We start from the raw sequence: 17,504 nt of genomic DNA, 5'->3' as shown, positions 1-17,504 counted from the left end.
TTGGGAACGAAATTCCGGCGTTTGACAAAAGTTTGAACAACTGTTTACAGCAACTGAATTGGACTAACTGCTCATCAGTCAACTGATCGCCTCAACTAAAGTTTACTCCATCGACAACTGATCTCTCAACTGTACACATCATCAGTTGAAAGCGACAACCGACAAATAGTACAGCCACCTGTGAACTGGTAGTGGCTCGCCGCATTTCAGAAATGAACAGTGTACTATTGTCAGGATATATCGACGTGGCAAATCAACGGGTAGAATATTCAAATATCCTTAATGTTACTGTTGAAAGGGAAGCCTATAAATAGTCGAAGGCAGCAGCTAAAGAAGACTCTCGCATTTCTCAGTTATCTTACTTGCTGTTACGCTGTAAAAATATCCGCTCACACTCAGAAATCAAGCTCACGCTTATCAGTTATATCAGTAGTATTCAAGACTACGTTCTAGAGCTTTCATAGCACTTTGTAATCATTTGATATATTTTCCAAGTTGTGCTAAGATCAGTTACGATCTGTTAGATGTGTTGTATACTAAGAGTTTCAGTATTGGCAAAGTGTTATGAAAGTATTTTAGTGAATATCCTATCTTCGTGATAGAAGGGGTGACGTAGGAGTTATTCAAGTCTCCGAACATCCAGAAACAAACTGTGTCTTTATTACTTTCAGTTATCATTTTCAGTTAGATACTCTATCTTTCAGTCAGTTAGTTTTCCGCAACTGTTTAGTCAGTTTAACTGATTGTTATTGACCGACGGGATATATAGATTCAGTTTGTAACACAACTGAAATCAGTTTGTCGAAGAATATTTTATATTGAGCAGTGTTTATTCAACCCCCCCCCTTTCTAAACACTCTTCACCCGATTCACCGATCCTTTCAAGTGGTATGAGAGCAAGTCATATCCTTTCAAAGATTATCTACACTCTAAGTGCTCACTATCTTCATTCAACAAGATTCCCATGTTCTCCAGAGAAGATTTCGACGATTGGAAGATCAGGATGCAGGCTCATTTGTCTGCACAGGATGATGACATGTGGTACGTTATAACTGACGGACCCATGAAGATCTTGAAAGCAAATACAGCTATTGCAATCACAGATGGGGCACCGAACCGTATTGAAAAGCCCAGAGATGAGTGGACTGCTGAAGACAAGAGAAAAGCAAATCTGGATAATGTAGCAAAATACATATTGTACAAAACACTGGACAAAGTGACGTTCAGTAAGATCAAGATGTGCAAGACGGCTAAAGAGATTTGGGAGAAACTAATCCAACTCTGCGAAGGCAATGAACAAACCAAAGAGAACAAGCTATCTGTTGCAGTAGAGAAGTTCGACAACATCAGAATGAAGGTTGGAGAAACAATGCATGAATATGATGAAAGAACCAGCTGCATCATAAATGAACTGAATGCACTTGGAAAAGTGTATACCAATAAGGAAGTGGCATTAAAGGTTATCAGAGGTCTTCCCAAAGAATGGGATGTAAAAACCATGGCTATGAGGGAGTCTAAAGATCTGAACAAAGTGGAACTCCATGACCTATTCGCTGACCTAAAAGCATATGAGTTTGAACTGCAAACTCGAGAAGGAGAACCATCTACCCCAGCAGCAACTACTGCTTTAGCTGCTGTAAGATCAGAACCAACTGGTTCAGTTGAGAAAGGCGCAGATCAACTAAGCAATGACGCAATGTCATTGTTCATCAGGAAATTCGGAAGATTCATGAGGAAAAATCAAGGAAACTTTCAGAAGCAATACCAAAGAAATAATTCTAGAGAAGAGTCCAATGCATGCTACAACTGTGGCAAACCTGGTCATTTTATTGCTGACTGTCCCAAACCTAAGAAGGACAGTCAAGTGTAAACTGAAAGAAAGAAGAAAGTGTATGAGCATAAGAGGAGATCTAAGGATGATAAGAAGCCTTGCAGAAAGAAGCATGAGGTACTCCTGGCTGAGGATAGCAAAGCCAAGTGGGCAGAGACTGACAGCGAAGAGTCAGAACCAGAAACCTCTTGCAGCTATAGTGAAGATGAGGAAGAAGTAAAGTGCTTAATGGCTGATGACACAGACGATCAGTCAAGCAGCCAACAGGTATTTGACTTCAGCTCAACTGATTTCACAAGGGAAGAACTTATTACAACTCTTCATGACATGGTTAGTGAATATCAAAAGCTTGCCTCATCATTTGAAAAGGCCAGAGTAGAGCAAAATGATCCTATTGACAACAAGACAACAACTGATATATCAGTTGAAATGTTGAGTCTAAAAAAGGAGATTGCCGAACTCAATACTGAAAAGAGCAAGAATCAATTAATGATTCAAAAGTTGATGCTTGAAAATTCAAAGCAAACTGAGCACATTCAAGCTTGGAATAAATCATCCGTTGCATTGACTGAGATATAGAACTCTCAGAAATCATTTACTGATAAAACTGGATTAGGGTTCAGTAACCAGGATGAAATACCTTCCAAAGATATTCAACCAAAACTGAATATGGACAAAGGGAAATATATTCACTTTGTCAAATCAGTTATGGTACAAGAACAAGCAGAGCCAAGTAAACTGATTGAACAGCCGACTCATAATATGAGCAAGGGCAAAAGATGTGGTATTGGTTATAGCCCAAAAGCCGTGACTGACTCACGAAGTCAGCCACCAAAATTTTTCAGCAAAAACTATTCAAGAAGCTATTCCAACTACTATAACAACAAGCCAGTTCAGAAAAGATACTGGTTGAAAAATCAGTCGAAAAAGGGCAAATCACATATTGTATCCCCTGCACACCACACACACACAGACCGGGAAAGACAATTTGGAATACAGCAACTGGACGGTCAGTCAGACTGATCCAAGTTTGGATTCCTAAAGGACTAATCAACTTTGGACCCAAATAGAAAAAGGGTACCACAATCTTATTTTGTGTTTGACTGCAGGTAACAGGTACAAGCACTGGATCTATATGGTATTTGGACAGTGGATGTTCACGACACATGACAGGAGATTCAAATTTATTATCTCAACTGACCAAGTACACTGGACCAAACATCAGCTTTGGAGATAACTCTAAAGGTAAAACTGTGGGTAAGGGTAAGCTTATCCATGGTAACTTCACCATTAATGATATTTTATTAGTTGAGAATCTCAAGTATAATCAGATCAGTATCAGTCAGTTATGCGATAGTGGATTCTCAGTTCAGTTTGACAAACATTCTTGTTCAGTCAGAAACTCAATTGAAGAGATTATCCTAACTGGAAAAAGGTGAGGAAACACTTACAAAGTCAGTTGGAATGATCAACCTTATGCACCAGTATGTTTTATTGCTTCAAAATCTTCTAAAAATTGGTTGTGGCATAAGAGATTAAACCACCTCAACTTCAAATCTATTGCTTATTTGAGTAACCACGATCTTGTTACTGGATTGCCCAAAATAGATTTTATCAAAGACAAAATTTGCTCAGCATGTCAGTTTGGTAAGCAAATCAAATCCTCTTTTAAGAACAAGGGTTGTAAATCTTCCTCCCGATGCTTAGAACTGCTACACATGGATCTATTTGGTCCTATACCAGTCATGAGCTTAGGGGGAATGAAATACACCTTGGTGGTTGTAGACGATTTTTCTAGATTCACTTAGGTTATATTTCTCAAGTCCAAAGACCAAACTGCTGCTCAACTGATTAAGCTTTTCAAAAGATTATTAAATGAAAAATCAGTTGGAATTGATAGAATCAGATCTGATCGAGGAACTGAATTCATCAATCAAACTCTTTTAAATTATTTAGAGAATACAGGAATCAAGCATGAGCTCTCAGGAGCCAGAACTCCTCAGCAAAATGGTGTAGCTGAAAGGAGAAATCGGACCCTTAAAGAGGCTGCTAGAACGATGCTTGCTGATTCTTCTATCTCTCAAAGGTTTTGGACAGAGGCAGTGAACACTGCGTGTTATACTCAAAACAGATCAATGATTAATAAGAATCATATGAAAACACCTTATGAGATCTGGCATGGAAAGAAAAGTGTGGTTTATTACTTCAAAATATTCGGCTGCAGATGTTTTATACTTGTCAATGGTAAAACTCATTTAACAGCTTTTGACGCTAAATCTGCAGAGGGAATATTTCTTGGGTATTCTTCAGTTAGTAGAGCTTATATAGTCTTCAACAAAAATACCTTGAATGTTGAGGAATCTATTCATGTTGTGTTTGATGATTCTACACTAACGTTTAAGCCAACTGATACAGTTGAGCTAGCTGATAGATTTACAGATATAAGCTTGGATGATGAAGAAGAAGATGCTCATCTAAATCATAACAATCTCCAATCACCTGAACTGGAAATATTGGATCAATCAGCTGAGTTGGAAGCAAATCCTGACATTCAGTTAGTGGAGCCTACAAATGAGAATCAGTTGCCAACTGAACTAGCTCCAACTGAAACTGAAGATATTCAGTTACCTACTGAGGATATTGCTATTACAGAAGAAACAAATGCTGAACTTAGATGGAAGAAATCACATCCTCCAGAACTGGTGATAGGTAATCCATCTGATCCGGTAAGAACAAGAAATCAAATGCTTAACTTATTTATTCATTCAGCTTTTGTATCTCAACTAGAGCCAAAGAAGACTGATGAAGCTCTTGCTGATCCTAACTGGATAAATGCAATGCAAGAAGAGCTAAATCAGTTTACCCATAACAATGTCTGGAACCTGGTTCCAAGACCAACTTCTAAAACTGTGATAGGTACAAAGTGGGTATACAGGAATAAGCTGAACGAAGATGGTTCAGTTGTGCGCAACAAAGCAAGGCTGGTAGCACAAGGTTATAGGCAGGAAGAAGGAATTTATTACGACGAGACATATGCACCAGTTGCAAGACTGGAGGCAATCAGAATATTCCTTGCCTATGCCTCTTTCAAAAATTTCAAAGTCTTTCAAATGGACGTAAAGTGTGCATTTCTGAACGGCCAGTTGCAGGAAGAAGTTTACGTTGAACAACCTCCAGGTTTTGTAAATCATCACCTTCCTGATCATGTCTATCATTTTAACAAAGCTTTATACGGTCTCAAACAAGCTCCAAGAGCTTGGTATGAAACTCTTTCAAAATTTCTAACTGACCATGACTTTTCTGTCGGATCAGTTGACAAAACATTGTTCAAATTCTCCAAGAATGATCATATTTTACTTGTTCAAATTTATGTTGACGATATTATTTTTGGGTCAACTAACCCCAAACTATGCGAGAAGTTTTCCAAGTAAATGCAGGAAAAATTCGAAATGAGCATGATGGGTGAGCTGACATTCTTCCTTGGTCTTCAAGTGAAACAACTGGATTCAGGAACATTTATCAGTCAAACCAAGTACACAAATGAATTGCTGAAGAAATTTGGCATGGAATCATGTTCAGCTGCAAGCACCCCCATGATCTCATCAGCTAAATTAGACACTGATCAAGGGGGAATATCAGTTGAGACGACACTCTACAGAGGTTTAATAGGTTCATTATTGTACCTAACTGCTAGTCGTCCTGATATTGTGTTTGATGTATGCATGTGTGCAAGATTCCAAGCTAATCCTAAGCAGTCACATTTCTCTGCTGCCAAATGTATCTTGAAATATCTTAAAGGCACGCAAAATGTTGATTTATGGTATTCTAATGACTCATCTTTCAGTTTAGTTGGCTATTCAGATGCAGACTATGCAGGATGCAAGCTTGATCGAAAAAGCACAAGTGGATCTTGTCAGTTTCTAGGAGACAGACTGATCTCTTGGTTCAGTAAGAAGCAAACATCCATAGCAACTTCCACAACTGAAGCAGAATATCTTGCTGCTGGAAGCTGCTGTGCCCAACTGCTCTGGATTCAGCAACAACTGAAAGATTATGGTGTTGATGCAAAAGAATCGCCATTATTCTGTGACAACACGAGTACAATCGCTATTACGTATAATCCAGTTCTTCACTCCAGGACTAAGCATATAGATGTCAGACATCACTTCATCAAAGACCATGCTTTAAAGAAGAATATCAGATTGGAATACGTATCAACTGAACAGCAAGCGGCTGACATTTTCACCAAACCACTGGCTGAGACTAAGTTTTCTCACTTTCGCAATATACTTGGATTAATTGATTTATCTTAATTAATGATCATTGCTCGTAATTTGTTGTTAAGCTTTATTGCTGTTTTACTGAATATTTAAGTGAGTTGCTTATTCTTATGAGTTCTTAACTGATGTCAGCGAGTGTTTGTGTTGTTCTTATGTTTATATCTCTTACAGATCATTGCAGGACAGTATGAGTCAAATAATTACTGCTATTTCCAAGATTCAAAATACGCAACTTTCGCACAGTCTGAAGTTGGACGATAATCAGGAGTCCTTGAAAAGACTGAAGGATATCCAATCTGCTGTTACCGCTCTTTCTTTTGCAGTTGGTGATATTCAGAAAAATAGAGGTATCATGTCCAGTCTGACTGCCACTCAAGAATTAATTACCCAACGCGTCAACAATGTGGAGTCGCTTGTGTCTCGGAAAATTGAACTTCTGCAAGTCACAATGTCTACTGCTATTGAAAGTATGTCATCCTCTGTCACGATTCTTTCTTCTGACGTTCGCAAGCTATCTGACAAGATAGAGCAGTTTGACAAAAAGGTGGAAGAGAAGAGATCTTAGGACAGCATAATTGTATTCAGTTGATTATGAGAATTCAGTTGATTATTCGACATTTTATTTTATCTACTGAGAATTCTATCTAGTGTCTTTTTCTATTGTTTTGTCAAACACCATAAAGGGGGAAATTGTTGGGAACGAAATTCCGGCATTTGACAAAAGTTTGAACAACTGTTTACAGCAACTGAATTGGACTAACTGCTCATCAGTCAACTGATCGCCTCAACTAAAGTTTACTCCATCGACAACTGATCTCTCAACTGTACACATCATCAGTTGAAAGCGACAACCGACAAATAGTACAGCCACCTGTGAACTGGTAGTGGCTCGCCGCATTTCAGAAATGAACAGTGTACTATTGTCAGGATATATCGACGTGGCAAATCAACGGGTAGAATATTCAAATATCCTTAATGTTACCGTTGAAAGGGAAGCCTATAAATAGTCGAAGGCAGCAGCTAAAGAAGACTCTCGCATTTCTCAGTTATCTTACTTGCTGTTACGCTGTAAAAATATCCGCTCACACTCAGAAATCAAGCTCACGCTTATCAGTTATATCAGTAGTATTCAAGACTACGTTCTAGAGCTTTCATAGCACTTTGTAATCATTTGATATATTTTCCAAGTTGTTCTAAGATCGGTTACGATCTGTTAGAAGTGTTGTATACTAAGAGTTTCAGTATTGGCAAAGTGTTAAGTCCAAACTGAAGTGGGTCAGTACATTGTTTTGTATTTGACCAAAGTCTTTTAGTGAATATCCTATCTTCGTGATAGAAGGGGTGACGTAGGAGTTATTCAAGTCTCCGAACATCCAGAAACAAACTGTGTCTTTATTACTTTCAGTTATCATTTTCAGTTAGATACTCTATCTTTCAGTCAGTTAGTTTTCCGCAACTGTTTAGTCAGTTTAACTGATTGTTATTGACCGACGGGATATATATAGATTCAGTTTGTAACACAACTGAAATCAGTTTGTCGAAGAATATTTTATATTGAGCAGTGTTTATTCAACCCCCCTTCTAAACACTCTTCACCCGATTCACCGATCCTTTCAAATGTACTGGTCACACAAAGTATTAATGCATAAAATGGTGCAGGGCAAATATTGCTCTGTAGTATAGCATTTTGAGCTTAGCAGATATTTTTGTGTTTCATGAAGTATGTTGGCTGGCTATTGATTCTCTTTCTAGGGAGGAGACAAGAGAAGTACGCAAAAAAGTTTCAGAACAAGGCAACCCATCAGCTTTTAAAGACTTGCCTAAAGTTATTTTGAGGTATTAAAAGCTATTTTTTTTAGTCAATTGCCTCCTACGAATTGGATTTGTAAAGGCCCAAAAATTTGTGCTTGAAAATTTACGGAAAATTAAAAATTTTCTTTTTAAATAATTAAAATGTCTCGATCATAAGTTAAACTGATAAAAATGTTTGATATTCAAAATAGCAGCGGAAGAAATCTAATGTTTGCAAAATAATGACTTAACAATAATTCAGCAACAAAAAAACTTGGTTTGAATTAAAAATAGTAAATGCTGAAATGAGGTCCTCGGGTTCCACTACTGCCGACCTAAGCTAGCTCATTGGTCCCCATCTCGGCCCCGACCTCATCAGTACCTACAACAATCAAGTCTAGTGAGCCTAAAGACTCAGCATGCATATATCGTAAATAACGAGTAAATAATATAGTAAAATTTGCATGGGAGTAAAATTATCATGTCATGAGGCATAATCGTGAAAATAATTTATCATGAGCAATTATAATATGTGCATAATTGAACTGAAAATCATAGTGAAAATGTTTGCTCCTCGGAGCCCTGTACTGAAATAACATGTTATAATTTTCTGTTGAGATTATGGTCTACGCAAGTGGCCCCTGCACTGAACTGAACTGACCGGTAACTGGCGACCGGATGAAGTAATAATCCCATGATCGGTAACTGACGACCGAGTTTAGTAATGATCCCATGACCGGTAACTGACGACCGGGTAAAATAATGCTCCCATGATAGTGAAATGGCCACAAGAAATATCGCATAAATCTCAAAAATGAATATTTTGCACGTGATATAATTGAATAACATCATTAAATATGAACAATTTCGATCTTCTTGCATTAAAATCATGTACTTGCGATATTTAAAAATACCTATATGGCTTGATTGAAGAGTGAAAGAAGATATAAACGTGCCTTGGTTTGTTTTGATAGAAAACAAACGAAATAACGACGCGGCGCGGCGAAGACGGAGTGCTCTTCACTTTCTCACTTAATTCCTTTAAATTAAGCATGCACCATAATTATCATAATAGCATAAAAATCGTAAACGTGATGCATGAACATTTAAAAATATCATGATTTGTGCTCAGGGCGCTGTTAGGACCAAAATTTCACCCCGGGTGCAAAATGATCATTTTGCCCCTGGAAACCCAAAAATTATCGTTTCAACCCCGGACTTCTAAAATTGACCCGAAACTTACCAAACTCCTTAAAATAACCCAAAATATTTTTAAAAAATATTTCTAGACGTAATCTCAAGCCAAAATCGCAGCTTATCTAATTCGTTTTAAAACTTAGACCGGAGTCTTGGTTTTAACCCGAATCGAACCGAAACTCACCCAAAATTTTCTCAACTTTTTATCACACATTAAAATCATCCTAAAGACCCTAGAACCTAGAGAACCGAGTCCTAAAATCTTCGAACCATCGTAGACAGGCTGCTGCATTATAAGATATTATTATTTCTTCCTTTTTGAACACTTAAAGACCAATCACATCCCTCCAACTCACACCTATGTAACTTGACCACAACTCCAAACTACCCAAGATCATGTCCAAATTCTACTGGACATAATGATATCACCTCTCCACATCATGAGTATCCCAACACACATACCACCTAAACACCATCACCACGCCCGAAACCTATCGTGCCACCCTACACCCTTCGACCTCAACATGGCATCCCTACCCTTGACCTTAGCAATACAGCAACCCTCTGCCTTCAAACATAGCCCCTTTACCTCGCCAGATCAGCGGCCCCTTGCACAATTCATCTACCCCAAAACGAGAAAACCCTGAACTACCACACTCTCGGTCCCTTTCCAAATCTGTCCAGACCTTACATCAGCTCCAAGACTCCACAAACCTGCTATGGACAGTCCCTTAACATCGAACTAATAGCAACCCTTTTCACGAAACTCAGAAGAAACGTGAGCAGCAATGCTTGGAGTGCAAAATACATGTCCAAATCGAAAATCAATCGTGTTTACTTTTGGATCAAGAGTTTTCATGCAAGACTACATCTATAACAGTAATATTAACGTGATGATGCACAACTGATGTTACAAGACATGCCTGATGTTGATCGACGACCAAAACAAGAGGAGGGAGACCCGAGAGGATTATTCCTTTGCAAAGAATAATGCAGCCGAAGGTTTCCTTGAGAGTTGTTTGAGAAAACCGAGAGGATGGGGAGCTGAGGGAGGTGTCGGCGGTTTAAAAGTAATTAGGTTTAGGTTAATTGTAGTTTAGGTGATATATTATATAGTTAAATAATAGGTAATGGGCCTTAAATTATCAATTAAAAGTTTAAAAAAAGATTTAAGCCCAATAAGCTTAAAGGTAGGCCCATTAAATCTAAACACGCTCCCGAAAAATGTATCGTGTCGAAAAGATTTTGAAAATATTAGCAGAACCCTTAAAAAGTCCTCCGATTCGATAAAATTAGCGTACCGATAAAAAATAAAAATTCTGCGAGTAAAAATACCCAAAAATTATCATTTCTGAAAAATACACTTAAAATTTTCCCACTTAATTAAAAAAATAAATCGAGTAATAAAATAATTTTCCTGAAAATTCCCCGGTCTCCGATCCTCGTTCGAACGTGAAATGCATCTAGAAATCCTAATGCGTGAACTTTTAAAATTTCATGAATTAAATTCTACCATGCATGAATTATGCATAAAATGCATAAAAATAATTGAACATAAATTGATGGAATAAACATGCATTTTATGCTTTAAAATAATTTAATAACATACCAAAGAAATTTAATAATTTGCATGCATGCCAACTTTTAAAATTATATTTACTAACATGCTAAATTACCACTTCTTAAATAAGTCTTTATTAACTTATCTCAATACTCCATCTCCAGTCCGACCTCACTTATTTAATTGAAAAGGTAACAATTAAACTTCTGCGTAAAATGAATAAATTTAAAGAAAAGAATTTAAATACTCATGCAATAAAAATCATTTTAATTTAAATATTAGAAATTATGCACGACTTATACGTAGTCCAATTTACGAGTTCTACAGGATTGCCAGGTTGATAACCTGTTTCTACTTGCCTCCCCACAATTAAGATCCCAACCGAGTACCGAATGATATCATTACCGTCAATCCATAAGCTATATTGCAAAAACGAAGTGGACTAAAAATTTTCCTTGACAATCAGAAATAATTTGCTTTAGTATGCCTAGCCTCACAGCTCTTTCATTTGTCTCTTCACCACCCATACTTTACCCCCTTTAAGTTATCAATACCTCACTTGTTGATTGAATATGGTGATATTTGGCACCTTGTCATAGTATTTTATTTTTCTTATTGAATTTAGTTTTCAATTTCTACTTCTTTGGTATTCCCTGCTATTGTTCGAGTTTTCTCTTCAAAAACTTTTTTGGATTTGTTGGTCACAAATATATACCCATTGGGAATATCAATCGCATGCTATATGAGTTAATTATAATTCCATTTATGCGTGCATGATAAATATTTATGGCTGTGTGTCCTTTTTGTCTTGCATGGACTTTCTACTGGGCTTCTATTTCTTCCCAGAGATCAATACTATCCGGTCATTGTGAGTGCTGTATCTTTGTATAAATATTATGGGAATTAGGGGATGATACTTTTCGCCATCATTTATCCTTGCCACTTGACGAACTTTGGTCCAAGAAATCGAATTGATGCACAAGTGCTAGAGCATTTAAACCCAACTGACGTTTCTTGTATCATGAACTACTATCTATCATATTCCCTAAAGGGTCTTGCTTGTTGGCAATCGTTTGCATTTTCCTATCTTTTTTCTATGCTGTATCTTTCTACTTTGATTTTGGGTATTTTGTTTTATTCCAAATGACTTTTCTGTTTCTTGTAGAACATAACTTTATCGAATCAAATGGTTGGTTATCTGTCCGCCGTGCACAAATTCTTTTCCTTTTGATGAGTTTTGCTTTGGTTGATTTCCAAATTTCTTTTCAGTCTCTCCTTGGCTTTAGGCCTTCATATTACTTTTGTTTCTCTTCTACATCGAGGAAGTTAGACTAGAATTTTTGGTTGAGGAGTTTAGTTTAATCGTGTATAGAAACACGGTCAACATGCAGGAAGACAGATTTTTCATATCAAGAGCTAGAGGCTAGAAAAAAACGGTTAAAAGATCTAGAGAAAATATACACGGATATGTCTATGTAGAAAGAGTTACAGGTATCAATATTTCAGAGAGTACGTTATACGCTTCATTTTTTCCTTGTTTCACTGTAGGCTAATCATTTGGATGCATCATTGGTGCAGAAAAGAGGTAAGAAACGCAAACTGCGTGAAGATGAAATGGTTAGTCCCACTTCAAGACCCGTGTATAAATGACAACAGGAAAGGAAACGTTGAATAGAATACTTATATAAAGAAGATTTCTTGAATGAGAACCTGAGGAGGGGACGTGCAACAATATCCTGTAGTCATCTGGGAAGCACAATTTTCGTAACTGTGTGGAAACTGCGTGATTTTTTAATCGGAACAACCGTAAACTTTGAAACATAATTTTTCTGTGACTGATGTTGGAAACAAAAGTATACTTCAATGTTTTCATAACCGGATCACCTTCATAACCGGACCGGTGATCGAATCGAAAAGCACATGTTGAATTTATGGTGTGACTGAAAATTGTTATATTATATAAAATAATAATATAATATTATAAATAATGAAAAAGATATAGTTACCGACATAGTGATATTTCATGCTTTTAAGTTCCCAAAAATAATCTGTCATTAGAGCAGTCAGCTCCATCAAATTTCACTGCGAAGAACTACAATAATGTGTGTAAAGTTTATAGCTTATATTTTCATTGTCGAAATTCTTTTCCATAAAAATATAATAGAAAAAAGTGGGAAAATAGAGTGTTGTTTTGAATGTTTTATATATATATATATATATATATATATTTAGAAAACTAACATTTAAAAATATGTTCTATTTAGGTGTATGTGTAATAAAATAGTTACTTTGGAGAGAGTTCAAAGAAGTTTTATGGTTTATGCATAAGTTTTTAGGTTTGCTACCTTTTGCTATGACAAGCAAGCAAACTTGGGCCGCCACACATCGATTTGGTATTTAAAGAATTCGGTGTTGAACCCAAGTTGGTGATTTATTGTTAAATTTGATCGTGAATTATTTAGTTCTTGCCATATTGATAAGTTGTTATTGATACTGGATGAGAAAATTGAAGATAAGGCATTTCTAGATTTGATAAAAAGGTTGTTTGAATGTAAGATAGTCAACATTGAATTGGGTGGGGTTTGTTTAGGCAAGGGTCTGCCTCAAGAATCTGCCTTGAGTTCGATGTTGATCAATGTTTACTTTAATGGGTTTGATAAGGAAGTTCAAGAATTACTATTAAACACGAATAAAAAGATTCCTAAGTTCGTGGAAAATGATCTTGTATCGGCTGAAAGAGATTCAGACCATGTTTTTTTATAAGCCATTGAAGATTTATGCTGTCCGATTATTGGATGAGATATTGATTGTTACTTCAGGAACAAAGATTGATGGCTTTAGAATTGAAGAATAGAGTAGTGAAGTTATTAGAACGTGATTTTGATTTGAGAGTGGATAAACTTACAACTGTCATTCATAGCGCGGTTCACTACAAAAAAACGGAAGACGTAGCAACGTTTTTATTAAAATCGCCGCTATTATAGCGACGGTGTTTCCTAAAATCGTCGCTATATAGCGACGGTTTTTATTAAAACCGTCGCCTATTAAATTTAGCGACAATTGACTGACACCCGTCGCTATAATAGCGACGAGTTTATTAAAACCGTCGCTATATTAGCGACGGTTTTTTATCAACCGTCGCTTTATTTTAAAGACGACGGGTTTTATCAAAACAGTCGCTATAGATCGACAGTTTAAATAAACCGTTGCTTAATTTGATAAATAATGGTTGTCATAAAGCCGTCGCTATATAGCGACGGTTATGCATCAACATTGGAACTTTGCTGAAATGAGTCATGTCTGTTAAATATTTTTCAGAACAAGAATAACTCTGCTCTGATACCACTTGTTGAGGATCATGTTGAGTTTAGAAGGGGGGGTTGAATAAACTCAACGACAAACTTAATAAATTCTTCTTTTGATGTGCTAATATCATGTTAGAGATATTAGCAATTCTTGTTCAAGTTCAAAGACAAGCAGATTACAAGATAATGTGCGGAAAACGATATGTTGGTTAGTGGGTGAAAAATGATAAAGCAGAAAAACAGTAGATAGCACAATGTTTGTTTCTGGAAGTTAGAAGATGAATCTTCTACGTCTCCCCTTCTTCTGTTTCCAGAAGGTATCACTAAAAGACTTTGGTGAATACAGTACAGCAGTTGTACACACTCACTTCATCAGTGTGGCACCCTGTCTTGAAACTAGACCTTAAGGAATGCCACAATCCCTAATAATACCTCATAAGAGAATTATGTCTCTTTAGAAGTATCACAGGCAGTAATAAAAACTATTAAAGAACTTTATTAGCGGAAGCGAAACGTACAAGTACTAGTAAATTACGATAAAGTTTTACATGTCCAAACAACATAGACAGTAAGAGTGATAATGACATAAACATTTCAAACAAACTGACTCATAGACTAAATGACTTATTATGCTTTCCAGCAATTTATTCCAAACAACAACTGGCGGATCATACATCGATATTTCTCTCTTTATCCAAATCCTGGTTACCTGGCTCTGGAAATTACAATAGATAAAGAAAAATAGAGAGGTTAAGTCTTTAAGGACTTAGTGAGAATTAAATCAAGGTAAATATGATACTCAATTTCGAAAGAATGATACAATAGACAAAAGGATCAACATCCGGTTATATGAGTATACAAAGATAATGGTTAGTAAAGAATAACGAGCCAAGTGAACTAATATACCCGGACCAAAGCCACGTTGTTCAATGGACTCAATATCCAGACCAATGTCCGTTGTCCAGGGCTTTGTTTTGGTCAATCACCTTATCATTTAGTCATTCATTCATTTATTCGATGATTAAACCAAAACTTCATTCAGTGGAAGCTTGATAAGAATCACTTCTAGTATAATGATATTACAATGAGAATGATACATTGAAGCATTGAATCATTTCGGAAAGGTAGTACCGGCATGAATAAGAAGTCAGTCGGATAGAAAGGATATTCAGGATGGAGCATAATTCATGTGCATCAACACGATTCAAAGATACAAAATTTATGCGCATGTGTAAGAAATCAATAATCCGTAGTGAATATCGTTAAAGAATACCATATCATAATTTCCAGGCCAAAGGCTATATAGGAAGAACGGTAAAAGTAAATTCCTCACCTTGAGACTTACTATAGATGAGAAGGAGAGTTCCAAGTTCAAGTCAATCCTATTGACCAATGTGATTATCATTAGTATAGTAAACATTTTTTTTTGATATAGATTATCCCTAAATAATAAAGAATATATTTTTATAAACTTTATTTGTTGACTAAAAGTTCATACAAAATTATTTTATTTATTTAGTATTTCTTTGTCAAAATTATTTTCTTATAGTCAAAATTATCTTTAAAATTTACAATAATTAATGTTTGACTCCAAAAATTATAATATTTCTTATAACAATTCTTATAATAATATTAACTGAAAAATTCAAAATAGGTAATATTTGCAATTATTTTATCATTATTCGATATATATAACATTTAATATATAACTCACAAAATTCATAATAAATAACTTATGAGTCGAAAAAATTATAAAACTTCATAGCTACTTTCAATGATATATTTTTCAAGTATTGAAGGCTATGAACATTTACACAAAGGTATATGATTATATAGATAGTATTTCATATCCGAAAATCATAATATTTTCCTTTAAAAATTCACAGTAAATGCAATACTCATCCAAAAATTACGAAACTTGTACAGTAGCCTAGAATAATATAGAGTATACTTCGGAAAATAAAATTTCGACATTTCGCCGGCGCGTGTGGTACACGCGCCGGTTCCGGCGGCGCGTGGCCGGTTTCCGGCCACCACGCGCGGCCACGGTTTTTCCAGCAGATGTAAAATTCAATTTCCCACAACTCTTATATTATAAGTTTTCTGAAATTCTCAGCCGAAACGTACCAGAAAAGGAAAAACTAGTATGACTCACACCCTGACTTCGGCTACCGGAAAACACTATTTTCAAGGCCGATTCCGGGAAACCAAAGACATGAATTAGAAGTATGACATACAATGAACAACTTTCACGTTTAAACTAAGGTGAAATACGGTCCTAAAAGGTACGGTAATTGAGAGTGAAAACAGTACCTGAAAAGTGAGTTTTCCGGCACTATTCCCTTCCCGGACAGTAGCGGTTTCTGAATTTTAACGAAAAATCGGCTGATGATTTTTCGACACCTCCTTTTGTGATATATTTCTGGGTAAGTTGAGAGTGTTGTGGAATTTTTATAGAATTTTTGGAAGGGTTTTGGGTATATAAAGATAATTTTGGCCTATTTTCTCAACTTTTTGAGCTATAAACTCTCACCACTCCACCCTATACTAGACCCACTCCTTAAACTCGAAAATTCAGGCTGAGAACTCTTGAAATTCCTGAAGTGAAGGGTTCATTTTATAGGCAATGATCAAGCCTTATCTTCAATCTATGATGAACAAATCTTGATCACCGGTTGGGCAAGAAGGGAGGTGGTGTGTTGGTTAAGCAACTATGATGATGGTATGTAGGTATGTATGCATGTGTGAATGTGTTTAAATAATATATTAGTTATTCATGTTATATTATTATATATATAAATATTTAATTATATAATAATTAATAAATCTTAGTAATAAAATATAATATATCATATACCATTTAAGTTATGGGGTGCTACAATCAGGACTTACCCTTCGCCTATTGAAACTCTTAGCTTTACAACTCAACTTCTTGAATGATCTTAAGTTCTGGAAAAGACTTTTTTCCGGTTACAAATTCTTCTATCAATGAGTTGGTGAAATGAATAGCTTAAGAAGATATAACTGAGAATAGCTAGCACAATATGATCTTGATGATCAAAAGTATGCAGTGAAGCGTGTGTTGCTTTTTCAGTGTTGAGCTTTTTAGATAACTGAAAGTTCTAACAATGCTCGAATGATATTATTGATTCAGATTTTTTGTTTCAACACCGATACACTTGACAAAATCCTTCATCTCCATATATAGGCTCCATTTAACGTTCCAAAATATGAACGGCTCTTTAACTTTTCAATGGTTCAGCTTTATTGCTTAAAATGGACCCTGCAAAATACATTAAAAATAATCAGTCTCAGTTCATATCAGAAATGGTAAACCGTGTTAAATGTTCTCGTATAACATTTAATGGCATTTAATGAAGCAATAAATGCTAGTATCACGTTAATAGATTAACAGTAATATGTAGAGACTTTGAGATACGCAAGATTCTGTTAGTGTATATTTTGAATTTTGTATCCTTCTAGTTCTTGTTTTAGCTTAGAAATTATTTGTTTAAGCAGTACTTAATAAGTGCTGCTAC

Source organism: Primulina eburnea, chromosome 10 (assembly GCF_022965805.1).
Source record: "Primulina eburnea isolate SZY01 chromosome 10, ASM2296580v1, whole genome shotgun sequence".
Lineage (NCBI taxonomy): Eukaryota > Viridiplantae > Streptophyta > Magnoliopsida > Lamiales > Gesneriaceae > Primulina > Primulina eburnea.
This window is presented reverse-complemented; position numbering follows the sequence as displayed.